General features: G+C 42.4%; 1 pseudogene; it reads right to left on the reverse strand.

Moving 5' to 3' along the window:
* Positions 1-691: 691 nt before the first annotated feature.
* LOC112812136 (ubiquitin-conjugating enzyme E2 L3 pseudogene) lies at positions 692-1346 on the reverse strand (annotated as a pseudogene).
* Positions 1347-14006: the final 12660 nt, after the last annotated feature.

Here is a 14006-nt window from a genome sequence, read left to right on the forward strand (position 1 = left end):
CCTTCTGTTACAGAGTGTTGAAGTCCAAGGTAAACTTACAACCTGTGAGTTGTGTTAGTGCTACATTTTGCTAAAACTGGTACCTCTGATGTGTTTCCTTCTCTTCTAGCAATCTTTCTAATTTTTTCCAGAAATCTAATCATCTAGAGGAGTCCTTAAGTTTGGGCACTGGAACCGAAATGCATAAGAGAATGCCTAGATCGTTTGTAAGCAAATTATCTATCATCTGTCTATCTATCTACCTATCATCTATCTATTTTTTAAATTTTTTATGGTGCACCCGGCTGTCTCAGTTGGTAGAACACGAGATTCTTGATCTTGTGATCAAAAGTTCCAGCCCCACATTGGGTGTAGAGATTACTTAAAAAAAAAATTTTTTTTAAGGACAGTTGACACACAATGTATTTTATTTATTTTATTTTTTCCAGGAAAACAGCTTTATTTGGACTGAGAGTTGAAGAAGGAGAGAGACCTGAGCCAGCCTACTGAGCTAAGGGGTGAGATTAGGCGCCAAAATGGCAGGCAGAGCTCATCAACCGAATGGACTCCACCTCCCAGCAGCCTTCCAGTTAGTACAATCAATAAAGGCTGCTGGGAAGTGTATTTGCCACTAAATCACCAAAGTGTGCCAGCCACCATTACAAAAAAGGTACAGTTTCTTTTTTCCATAATTACATTTCTTTTCTTTTTTTTTTTTTTAGAACATCTTAAATTTTTAATCCTTTCTTTACAGGTTACCTACACCGCTTTTGATTAAGAAAACTGTAGAAAGTTAGTAACTGCCACAAGCAAACGCCAGGCAGCCGCACGTGTCAATTTTCCACAGAGTCCTACTTTGCCGGGTCTCCGCTCACACTCGCTGGAATCGGTCGCGGCAGAGTTTAGTCCACAGGTCGCTTCTCCCCGTATTTCTTTGTAAACTCTTCAGCATTCTTACAGAATTTTTTACGGTCCTTAGAGTATTCTTCAGCTAGGTCAGCCCGAAGTGGGTGCTCGGGCTGGGGGTCGTTCACCGGTGCTATGAGGGACTGGATTACTTGGTCGGTTTTGGTTGCTGGCTTCCAGTTTTCAGCACTAATTACTGGCAGACAGACCTGCCCCTTTTCATCGATGTTCGGGTGACAGATCTTTGTTTTAAATGTGATCTTCGGTGGTTTGAATGGGTACTCTGCTGGAAAGTTGATTTCGATTCTGAAGGCCCCCTTATCATATGGAGGGTTGTCAGGAACAAGAAGCCCTTGCCAAGTCAATAAATTAGCTTCATCCACCTGGATGTTACAAAAGTTTTTCGTTCCACATTTGCGGATTTCTTCAAGCTCCTTCATCAGCCTCCTGCTGGCCGCCATCTTGGATCTGATGCTGCTCCATAATTACATTTCTACAACACCTCCCAACCACAAGTATCACAAACGAAACTTTAAAAAAATCACATTTTACGAATCTTAAACTCATCTTTGGCATCTAGGTCTCAAAATCCTCAAAAACTAGTTCTCCTGGTAAACTCATCAGCTGGAAGTTCTACCCAAGTAGTGAGAAGCTGGTGTTTGTGGGCCCATGGTAATTCTTTATTTATTTATTTTAAGAGATTTTATTTATTTATTTGACAGAGAGAGAGAGATCACAAGTCGGCAGACAGGCAGGCAGAGGGAGAGGGAGAAGCAGGCCCCTCACTGAGCAGGGAGCCCGATGTGGGCCTCATTCCCAGGACCCTGGGATCATGACCTGAGCGGAAGGCAGACACTTAATGACTGAGCCACCCAGGTGCCCCAGCCCATGGTAATTCTGCTCCCATTTTCCCTAGCCAGTTAGGGCTGAATAGCAGAGTGAAGCTCAGATTGGGGGGTGAGGGAGGAGGGGCACAAAAAAATTTGCCTATTTTCCCCAGTACGAGATGGCATCTGGAGTGTGATGGGGAGCAGAACCAGAGAGGCTTGAGGGAAGGGTTCAGGCCCTATATTCTAGAGTCCCTGCTGAAAGAGGAGGAGGAGAAGGAATGCTTTGCCCTGCTTGTGGTGTATGTGCTGCTTCTTTTTTTTTTTTTTTTTTTTAAGATTTTAATTATTTACTTGAGAGAGAGAGAGCACGAGCAGAGGGGAGGGGCAGAGGGAGAGGGACAAGCAAACTCCACACTGAGCACAGAGTCCCACACTGGGTTCGAGCCCATAACTGGGAGATCTTGACCTGAGCTGAAACCAAGAGTCAGAGGCTTTAACCAACTGAGCCACCCAGGTGCCCCTACTTTGCAGATTTTTAATGGTAGATTCATACTAGTTATTACGTAAGTTTGTCACAATAAAAATTCTGATAAATTTAATTGGAAACTCAGTAATAACCTCATGGTATAGATACAGAGTAGCAGATGGTATGAACTGTAAGATAAAATACAGTTGGCCCTGAATAACACAGGTTTGAACTTTATGGGTCCAGTAATATATGGATTATTTTTGATAAATATAGTACAGTACTAGGGTGCCTGGCTGGCTCAGTCAGTGAGGCATGTGACTCTTGATCTCGAGGTCATGAGTTCAAGCCCCATGTTGGATGTAGAAATTATTAAAAGTAAAATCTTAAAAAAAATAACATTTTCATTTTTTTCTTTCCTCTAGCTTACTGTAAGAAAACAGTATATGATACATACAACATATAATACTGTTTATGTTATCAGTAAGGCTTCCGGTCAACAGTAGGGTATTAGTAGTTATGTTCTGGGGGAGTCAAAAGTTATATGTGGATTTTCAACTGTGCAGAGAAGTCAAGCACCTCTTGTTTATATTAGATGATATTAGAACAACAAGGTTTCTTTTTTTGTGCAAAAAGGTTTTTTTATTATTGTCAAAATGGAATGACATATGGTGACTGTTAGAAAAAGATATTTTAGTATGTGCTTAAATATTGTTGCATTAATTATACAAATCACTAATCTTTGGAGTCAGCAAAATTTAAGATTTTAAGTAATCTCTACACCCAACATGGGGCTCAAACTTACAACCCTGAGATCAAGAGTCACGTGCTTTACCGACTGAGCCAGCCAGGCGCCCCTATAATGAGATATTCTTTAAAATTCTAAATAGCAAAGCTATCTACCACTTGAAGGACACTCCCTTAGATAAGGTGGTGTTGTGCAGTGTACAACCTTGACAACAACACCCAGAGGCTCTGCTATGAGAGTGATAAGATGAGAATGGTGATTAATGCCATGGGAAGGGACACTGATCTCAGATGAGGGGCATGATTTTATCCTAACCCCATGACCACAACTGCCAGGAGAGGGTGGAAGGCGAGATAAGAGGAGGGCTACAGATAGAGCCTGAAATGACTTACTCCCCTTGAAGGTTACCCCCAATTATCCTACAGTGTGGCCTCTCTCCTCTTATTTCTCTGACCTGAAGAACTGGCCCCTATCAGCAACCTAGTCCTTACTCGAGCTTACTCCCGCTGGCCTTTCTGAGCTGCAGCGCCATCTTGGTTCACATATTCCACCTCAAAGCTTTTTGACTGGTTCTTCCTGCCTTCCTCAGGACCACAGTGATGTTCCCTTTTATTGCTTCTCTAGTCTTTCTCTCTATACCATCTTCTCGATCATTCTCTCACTCACTCACTCACTCACTCACTCATTCAATAAGCCTATCAGGCCTCATGCTAGACTCTGGAGGTTTGAAGATGGACCAGTCATGGTCCCTGGCCTCTGGACCTAATGGAAGATACAAACAGGTAGACTTAACTATATTTCAGACCCTGTTCTTAATACATTCCATGGGTTATCTCATTTAATCATTGCTATGCTTTCAGCAGTGGATTGGAGGAAAGAATGTGAGAAAGAGGAGGTGCAGTGACCTGAGGTTTCTGGGCCGACTGGATGAAACAGAGAGAAGTCTAGTATGATTTTGGGGAGCAACTGGGTGAATAGTGATGGCACTTACAGACATAGGGATAAATAGTAGCTGTGGAGAGAAGTAGCAAGATGATGAGTGAAAGTCCAGACAAACCAGGTTTTCAGTATCTGTGGGCTATCCATGCAGGAGAGTCTATAAACGGTTAGTGGCTATGAGAGAAGTCTGTACTAAACCCTTGACTTTGAGCATATTTAGTATATAAATTGCAGCTGCATGGATAGAATCACTCAAGGAAAGACTGATGAAGAAAAGAGAATCCAAGATTGGAGTGCCTGGCTGGTTCAGTCGGTAGAGCATGTGACTCTTGACTTCGGGGTTGTGGGTTCGAGCCCTAGGTTGGCTCTAGAGGCTACTTAAAATCTTTAAAAAAGAAAGGTCTAGTAAACAATGGAAATTTCAGAATCTGCACCCACACACGTGCCTTCCCACTGGCCACAGCAGATGAACTTTCTTTGTTCCTGTCTAAAGCCCATCATCTCTCCTCTGAGCCACCAGACTCAATGACAGCCATCTTCCTCCCTCCCCTACATCATCAACTCTAGCTCTCTGCTGGCTCATTCCCACCAGCTTACAAACATTCCGCTGTTTCTCCCATCTTAGAAGAAACTCCTCTTTTTTTAAAAAAAAAAGATTTTATTTATTTATTTGACACAGAGAGAGAGACAGCTAAAGAAGGAACACAAGCAGGGGGAGTGGGAGAGGGAGAAGCAGGCTCCTGGCTGAGCAGGGAGCCCAATGCGGGGCTCGATCCCAGGACCCTGGGATCCTGACATGAGCTGAAGGCAGACGCATAACGACTGAGCCACCCAGGCGCCCCAGAAGAAACTCCTCTTCGCTCTACCTCCCAACCAGTCTAATCTTCTTCGAAGTCAGTCTCCCACGAAGAGTTGACCTACCCACTGTCTCTGAGCTCTCTCGTTCTCTGTCAACCCTTCTTCTCCAATCTGGTTTTTGCCTCCAGCTTTCCACTGACACTGCTCTGGCCAAGGTCACCATTCACCTCTGCTTCATTAAGTTCAGTGGTTAATTCTCCTTCTTTCTCTAGTTTGACTGTCTTATTCCTCCTTCATATACTTTCTTTTCTTGGTTTCAGGACACTACATCATTCACCTCCATTCCTTCTCTGTCTCTCAGTGGAATCCTGCCCTTCTCCCAGACCTCAATGTAGCAGTGCCCCAGGGACCCAGGTTTGATCTCATTCTCTTTTTCCACCTACTGTCACTATCCCCAAACCCCCTACCGCCGGGTCATCCAATCTCATGGTTTGAATACTAGTTGTGTGCTGGCAACTTCCAAAATGCGTATTTCTAGCCCAGACCCTTTTCCTGAACTCCAGGCTTCCTTATCTGTCTAGACAACAATACTGCTCGAATCTGCTTGAATGTTGAATATCTATTGCAAATGTAAAATGTTCAAAACTGAACTCCTAATCTCTCCCCCACCCACTTCCTTGTTCCATAGCCTTCCCCAACCAAATTCAGGACAACTGTCTAGTACTCAGGCCTCCAATCCTCAAGTCATCTAAGTGACATGACAAGATTAGGGGTGGGGGGTGGGACAGACAGTGGCAGTGGCCTGCCACAGTGGGGAGGGAGTATTTTATAACTTTTTGGACTATGCTTGAAATTGGTGGTGTGTGGGGGCCAACTCAGTCGGTGGGACATGAGACTCTTGATCTTGGGGCCGTGAGTTCAAGCCCCATGTTGGGTGTAAAGATGACTTAAAAATAAAATCTTTTTTAAAAACTAAAAATCCAATAAAGTCGGTGGTGCATGATGATAATAAACAGCAGAACAACATCTAGTCTATTTTATTATGATTTTAAAATTCTCTACAGACAAGGCACCCCCCCTTAATCCTTCTTACCTACACCCAGACACTCTAGAACCATCTCATCGCCACGCATCCCACCCCTCCTTTGGTGGGCTACTGTCTTGAGTCCTGCCTTTTCTTTCATCTTCTTCATTCTTCCGTTGAAGAAATTCTATTACCTCTACCTTCAGAAATATCCAGAATCCACCTTCTGCCACCTCCTCTGATGCCACTCCGTTTGAGCCACCATCATCCCTTGTTCACATCTATTATAAGTAGCCTCCAACGAGGTCTGTGCCTCCAGCCTTGCCCCCTCAGTCATTCCTGACACAGCAGCCGGAGTGATTTTTTTTAGAAACATGAGTCATGCCGTGTGGAGGCCCTGCCCAGACTCCTGCAATGGCTCCTCATCCCAGTCTTTGCAATGGCCTCTATGTCCCACAGTCAGCCCAGGCCCTTCAGTCGCTCCTCCTCTCTACTCTTATGTCTCCCCACCTACCCCGACCACCCTCTTGCAAAGCTGCCATCCTTGTTGCCTTCCCCCACCCGGAACACGTGTGAATTCTCTTACCTTGTCTTTTTATTTGAAGATATAATTGGCTTTACTAAACGACCCATGAATTAGGCAGCATCCTATCTAGCAAGTAGAGGGGCGCTTCAAGGAGGAGGTGAACCAAACAGAAGGGTTTTTTTTTTTTTTTTAAAGTAGGCTCCACACCCAACACGGGGCTTGAACTCACAACCCCGAGATCAAGTGAACTCAGGACCCTGAGATCAAGAGCCACATGCTCTACCGACTGAGTCAGCCAGGAGCCTTCAAAATGGAAGGTGTTTGTAGAAAGGAAGGTGGGGCAAGAAAATTATAAGCAAAAGAAAAGAAAGGATTGGGGTACCTGGGGCCGCTGGCTCTTGATCTCAGAGTCATGAGTTCAAGCCCCATGTTGGGCTTACAGCTTACTTTAAGACAATAAGGATTATTCCAGGCAAGATCACTTTCTCTTAGGGGGAAGGACAGGGGGTCTCATCATGCAGATGACCTCATCTTCTTCTGGGGAATGAAGATGGCTCTGTGACAAACTCACTGGCACTCAGTGGAAAATTCCTGACTGACTGGTTAAGGCTACATTTCTGTGGGGAGAGGGATGGTGTGAGTCCCCTTACCTTCATCTCTGTTTTGTTTTTCCTTTTTCTTTAGCACTTCCCCTGTCTGATGTACTACATAATTTGCTTATTATGTTTATTGTTTCTTGTCTTTCTCTCCAGACTAGAATGTAAACTCCCGGAGGGCAAAGATCTTTGTTTATTCACTGATGTTTCCAAAGGTATGGTAACCATGACATTTATCATCTCAACCCGGAGTGAAAGAAGGGGTGATTTTCTGTAATATCTTGGGTGTAGAGACTTTTCACCAGCAAACTGGCATAAGGTCATCCTACCCAAAGGCACAGATAGAATCAAATTTTTCACCTGCTTATATGAAAAAGTTTGAAGTTGCTGCACACTGGGTCCGAGGACCCAGAGGAAGGTCCCTGCCTTCGTGCAGGATAGAAATCAAATGGGAGCTGGAGAGAGCGAAAGCAGAATTTACTGAATAGACTGACAGGTAGAGAAAGGCAGACAGAGTGTCTGGGAGACTTGGAAACGAAAGGAGAATGGGTCTCTTTGTTGCTTCGAGTGAGAGGTTTATATAGGAAAGGGGTCTAGGGTACGTGTTCCTTCAGGAATCCAGGGTAGGGTCCAATCAAAGGAGAGTGTCAGGTGAAAAGTAGGTGCTATTTTATAAATCATCAAAGGTAGGGGGTATCAATGTCAGCAACAGCCAAGGTTTGTTTGAAACTAATGCTCTGGAACAGGTCTGGGATCTGGCTTCTCTTAGATATTATCAGGTGTTTGGGGCCTAGGACAAAACTCAGAGAATGATTAACTTTCTTGTCTCCTGCTTGGAAAGGGAACATAGTTTCTTTGTCTTATTCAGAGGCAAAAATGAACACGAGTAAATGGGGCCCAACAGAAAAACAACAGAGATCGAACCTTTCTAAAATGGGGCCCCAGGGTGCTTGCCTGGCTCAATCTGCAGAGTATGAGACTCTGATCTTGGGGTTGTGAGTTAGAGCCCCACGTTGGGTGTAGAGATTACTTAAAAAAATAAATAACAAATAAATAAATAAAGTAAGATGGGGCACCTGGGTAGCTCAGTTGGTTTAAGTGTCTGACTCTTGTGTTTGGCTCAGGGCTTGATCTCAGGGTTGTGAGATCCAGCCACCTCAGGCTCTGCACCCAGTGGGGAGTCTGCTTGAGATTCTTTCCCTCTCCCTCTGCCCCTCCCTACCCTGCAAACGTGTGTATGCTCTCTCTCTCGCTCTCCCAAATAAATAAATCTTTTAAAAAATTAATTAATTAAATAAAATAAGATAAAATGGAGTTCCCTCATCTTCCCTACCTCAAAGGGATCCAAATATATAGTTGACAACAGAGCTTTCCCCATCCAGAATTTTCCATCACACGTCTCACCTCTTTGCTTTCATTCTGAATGCTTTATGATACAGTCTCTTCACTCCTGCCCAAATACATCTCTCTTTCCCCATTTCCATTCACTTAACCCTCCTCTTCCCTCAAGGACAATCATGAAATGTATTATACTTAGAATTATAATGAAGTAAAATAGTAAATTCTATTTTTTTAAAGATTTTATTTATTTGACAGAGAGAACACAAGCAGAGGGAGAGAGAGGGAGAAGCAGGCTCTCTGCTGAGCAAGGAGCCCGATGTGGGACTCGATCCCAGGACCCTGGGATCATGACCCGGGCCGAAGGCAACTGCTTAACCGACTGAGCCACCCAGGCATCCCTCTAAATTCTATTTTAATACTAGTATTTTTGTGGGTTTGAATTTAATTTATGAGAACGGGACTGTGTTTCTTAAAAATTTTTCTTTTCGGGATGCCTGGGTGGCTTAGTCGGTTAAGCGTCTGCCTTCGGCTCGGGTCATGATTCCAGAGTCCTGGGATTGAGCCCCGCATCAGGCTCCTTGCTCAGCAGGGAGTCTGCTTCTCCCTCTGCCCCCCACTCCCCTGCTGGTTCTCTCTCTGTCTCTGACAAATAAATAAATAAATAAATAAATAAATAAATAAATAAAATCTTTTAAAAAATTTTATATATATATATTTTTTTAAGTGAACTGTGCCCCCAATGTGGGGCTCAAACTCCTGGCCCCAAGATCAAGAGTCACATGCTCTAGTGACTGAGCCAGCCGGGAGCCCCTGTAACAATGGTTTAAAGATCTATTCATGGTGCTATGTGTACTGAAGCATAATGCTTCACTGAGTGCATCCACCCCATTTCATTCTTCCAAGGCCCCAGTGACGACCACCAGTTGCCTCATGGTCTCTGCTGCCGCAAACGAGACCTTGATGGACATCCTTATACACGTTGCTGTTAGGACCCTTACAAACATTCCTTTGGAATGGAAGTTAGGAGGTGAATTGCTGCATCATAGGAGGTGTTCATCTTTGATCCGATCAAGTTCAGATATATTGATCCCTAAATGGCTGCAGGGCCTGAGGGATCTTATATGTCTGTCTCTCTCCTTAACAGCATTCAGATTATCTAGCTTTTTACTTTTTGCTACTCTAATGGTATAAAGTGGTATCTCACCATGGTTGTAATTTGCATTTTTCTGATGACTAATAAGCCTGGGTGTCTCTTCATATGCTTGTTAGTCTTTTGCTTTTCCTTTTCTTCAAATTATCTGCTCATATATCCTTTGCCAATATTGATTTGCAAGAATTTCTTGTTTTTTAGTCATTATTGGTTTTAATGATTGCAAGTATCTTCTTCCACTCTGTCTTCTTTCTTGTAACTTTGTCCATTGTGTCATGCTTTGAATAGAAATCCTTAATTTTAGAGATTTATTTATTTATTTTAGAAAGACGATGGAGGGGCAGAGAGAGAGGGAGAAAGAATCTCAGACAGATTCCCTACTGAGTGTGGAACCTGATGTGGGGATTGAACTCAGGACACTGAGATTATGACCTGGGCCGGAATCAGGACTCGGACGCTCAACTGACTGAGCCACCCAAGCACCCCAGAAATCCTTAATTTTAGTGTGGTCAAAATGGTTTGTCCTTCAGATTTAAGTATTTTTTTCCCTTAATTTTTAAAAAAGATTTTATTTTTAAGTAATCGCTATACCCAACATGGGGCTCTAAGTCATAACTCTGAGATCAAGAGTCACATGCTCCAGCAACTGAGCCAGCCAGAAGTCCCTTAATTTTTTTTTAAAGTAAGTTCTATACCCAATATGGGGCTTGAACTCACAACCCTCAGATCAAGAGTTGCATGCTCTACAGACTGAGCCAGCCAGGAGCCCCCAGATTTAAGTTTTATTTAAAGAATACTTAACCCATTTCTAGGTCACAAATATGTTTTCTTATTAACTTGAGACTTTTGCTTTTCATGGTTAGGTCTTTATTTCATTTGGAGTCTATCTTTGTATATAATAGTAAGTAGTCGGGGTGCCTGGGTGGCTCAGTTGGTTAAGTAACTGCCTTCGGCTCAGGTCATGATCCTGGGGTCCTGGGATCGAGCCCCGCATCGGGCTCCCTGCTTAGCAGGGAGCCTGCTTCTCCCTCTGCCTCTGCCTGCCACTCCCCCTGCTTGTGCTCTCTTGCTCTGTCAAGTAAATAAATAAAATCTTTAAAAAAAAATAGTAAGTAGTCATGTTTATTGTGAGCCAATTTTCCCAATTGCACTTACTAAATGAACTAGCCCTTCTACACTGATTGGGGTGCTAACTTTCTTGTACATTAAGTACTCATATCTACATGGGTTTGTCTCCAAGTTTCCTATTTTATTCCATTGGTCTATTTGTTCATGAACAAAAATGTGTTCTTGAGCAATGCTACAATATATTTTATTCCAAAGGTTTTGTAGTGTGTCTTAGTATCTGGTACAGCTGGTCCCCTTCTTTACTCAGCATTTTCTTTTTCTTTTTTTATTTTTAAAGATTTTATGTATTTATTTGTCAGGGAGAGAGAGAGCACAAGCAGGGGGAGCGGCAGGCAGAGGGAGAAGCAGGCTCCCTGCTGAGCAAGGAGTCCGATGCGGGACTCGATCCCAGCACCCTGGGATCATGACCTGAGCCGAAGGCGGACGCTTAACCTACTGAACCATCCAGGCGCCCCACATTAAGGTTTTTGTTGCCATTATGACATGTTTCTTATTTTTTAAAATTAGGGGTGCCTGGGTGGCTTAGTTGCTTAAGCATCAGATTCTTGATTTCAGTTCACTTGATGATCTCAGGGTGGTGAGATTGAGCCCTGCTTCAGGCTCCATGCTGGGCGTGGAGTGTGCTTAAGATTCTCTCTCTTCCCCTCCCTCTGCCCCTCCCTGCCCTCTCATGTTTTGCACACATGTACCTGCATGTGCTCGCTCTCTCTCTTGCTCTAAAAAAATAAAAATAAAATAAAATCTTTAAATTATATTTTCCAATAGGGTGTACCTGGTAGAGAGAAACTTCCTCCTTGTCTTTCAAAGCATCTTTTGGTCAAACTTCTTCCTTAGATGCTTGATTTTCAGTTGATGAAATTCCCTCCCTCTTTATTAAGGGTTTCTGGCACAGCAAGAACCTTCTTTTTCTCCTCTTCTGTACCCTCTGTGGTTGCAGCTGGAAAAGGGGAAGAAAAAAATTTTTTTTAATCTAACGGAATAGACACATCTCTGGTAAGACTTAATGAGAACAAAAAAAGAAACACAAATAAATAATATTACAAATTAAAAAGGGGTTATAACAACAGAAAAAAGAGATTTATTTTTTTAAGATTTTATTTATTTATTTGAGAGAGAGCACAGATGGAGAGGGAGAAGCTGACTCCTTGCTGAGTAGAGGATGAGGGGGCTTGATCCCAGGACCCCGAGATCATGACTGGAGCCAAAGGCAGATGCTTAACTGACTGAGCCACCCAGGCGCCTCAAGATAGATTTAAAAGATAATAAGAGAGGGGCACCTGGGTAGCTCAGTCTGTAGAGCATGCAGTTCCTGATCTCAGGGTTGTGAGTTTGAGCTTGATGTTGGTCATAGAGCTTACTTAAAAAAAAAAAAAGATAATAAAACTATCATAAATTTTATGCCAATAGATTTCCAAATTTGTATGAAATAGACAACTTCCTAGAAAATATAACAACTAATTGACTCAAGAAAAAACAAAAAGGCAAGTAATCTTATAATTATTAAAATTACAGTCTTAAGCATTTATCACAGAGAAATGAAAATAGTGTTCACAAAACAAAACACCTGTACACGATTGTTCATAGCAGCTTTATTTGTAAGAGCCCAAAACTGGAAAGAATCAAAACGTCCTTCAATGCTTACATCTGTGGTTCATCCCTAGCACTGAATACTACTTGTTCAGCAAGAAAAGGAACAAACTATTGATACAGGCAACAACTTGAATAGAACTCCAGGGAATTACGCTCAGTGAAAAAAAGCCAATCTTGAAAGATTACATCCTGTATGATTTCATTTCTATAACATTCTTTAAAAAAAAAACAACAACCCAGATTTTATTTTTAAGCAATCCAAGCATGGGGCTCAAACCCACAACCCCGAGATCAAGAGTCGCGTGCTTCACCTATTGAGCCAGCCAAGGGCTCCTATAACATTTGCTATTGAAATAGCAAAATTGCGGTGCCTGGGTGGCTCAGTCGTTAGGCGTCTGCCTTCGGCTCAGGTCATGATCCTAGGGTCCTGAGATCGAGCCCCGCCTCGGGCTCTCTGCTCAGCGGGAAGCCTGCTTTTCCCTCTCCCACTCCCCCTGCTTGTGCTCCCTCTCTCTCTGTCAAAATAAAGAAATAAAATCTTTAAAAAAAAGATATAGCAAAATTATGAAGATGAAGAGCAGATTTATTGATAGGAATTAAAAATGAGGGAGGGGATAGTTATGGCTATAAAGGGGTAGGAGGAGGAATCCCTGTGATGATAAAACAATTCTATATCTTGATTGTGGTTACACAAATCTACATGTGCAATAAAACTTCATAAAAGTGCACACACATCCACCCCATGAATGAGCACATGCAAAACTGGTGAAATCTGCATAAGCTGTGTGGGCTGTACCAGGGCCAATTTCTGGTTTTGATATTGTACTTTAGTTACACAAGATATTACCTTTGGGGAAAATTGGGTGAAGCCTACATTGGATATTCCAATACATTTTTGCAACTTCCTATGAGACTATAATTACTTCATAATAAAATTTTTAAACATTGAAGCAGTAAGCAACATCTAACAAAGAAAACACCAGGCCCTGATGGTTTTACAGGCAAATTCTGTCAGCTTTCAAGGCAGTGATTATTCTCATCATATACAAACTCTTCTGGAGTGTGGAAAAAGAGGGACTATCCCCTCCTGCCAATTACATGAGGCCCATATAACTTTGTTGCCAAATCCAGCTAAAGGAAGAACAGGGAAATGATATTATAGACTCATTTCACTTGTGAATACAGGTGCAAAGATCCTAAACAAAATATTAGTGAATAATATCCAATAGTGAAATAAAAGAAACAATATGCCATGACCAGTTTGGGATTATGCCAGGAATAATGTATCTCCAAGTTAGAATATCTCTAGATGGGAGCATCTGGGTGGCTCAGATGATTAAGCATCTGTGTTTGACTCAGGTCATGATCTCCAGGCCCTAGGATTGAGCCCCATGTCGGACTCCCAGCTCAACAGGGAGCCTGCTTCTCCCTCTGCTTCTCCCCCTGCTTGTGCTCTCTGTCTCTGTCTCTCTTTCAAATGAATAAGTAAAAAAAAAAAAAAAAAAAAAAAAGAATATCTCTAGATGTCACTCCCTATAATAAGAGATTAGGAGAAAAAAATCATATAAACATTTCAAAAAATACAAGAAATTATTTGACAAAATCCAACATAAATTAAAAATAGAATGGTAACCCAAAGAGACCTACAAAAAATTAATAATAATTGTTAAAGTTTTGAAACTTTAAAAGCATTCCCTTTAAAATTATAAACCTGATATTCAGGGCATTTGGGTGGCTCAGGTGGTTAAGCATCTGCTTTTGGCTGAGGTCATGATCCTAGGGTCCTGAGATCAAGCCCTATGTTGGGCGCCCTACTCAGTGGGGAGTCTGCCTCTCCCTCTGCCCCTCTCCCCCGCTCATGCTATCTCTCTCAAATAAATGAATAAAATCTTAAAAAAAAAAAACCTGAAAAAAAAACCCTGAAATGCATGCCAACTATCTTTCTTTCTTTCTTTCTTTCTTTCTTTCTTTCTTTCTTTCTTTCT

Source organism: Callorhinus ursinus, unplaced genomic scaffold, assembly GCF_003265705.2.
Source record: "Callorhinus ursinus isolate GAN/ISIS: 27379988/994484 unplaced genomic scaffold, GSC_fseal_2.0 scaffold18, whole genome shotgun sequence".
NCBI classification, from domain to species: Eukaryota; Metazoa; Chordata; class Mammalia; order Carnivora; family Otariidae; genus Callorhinus; species Callorhinus ursinus.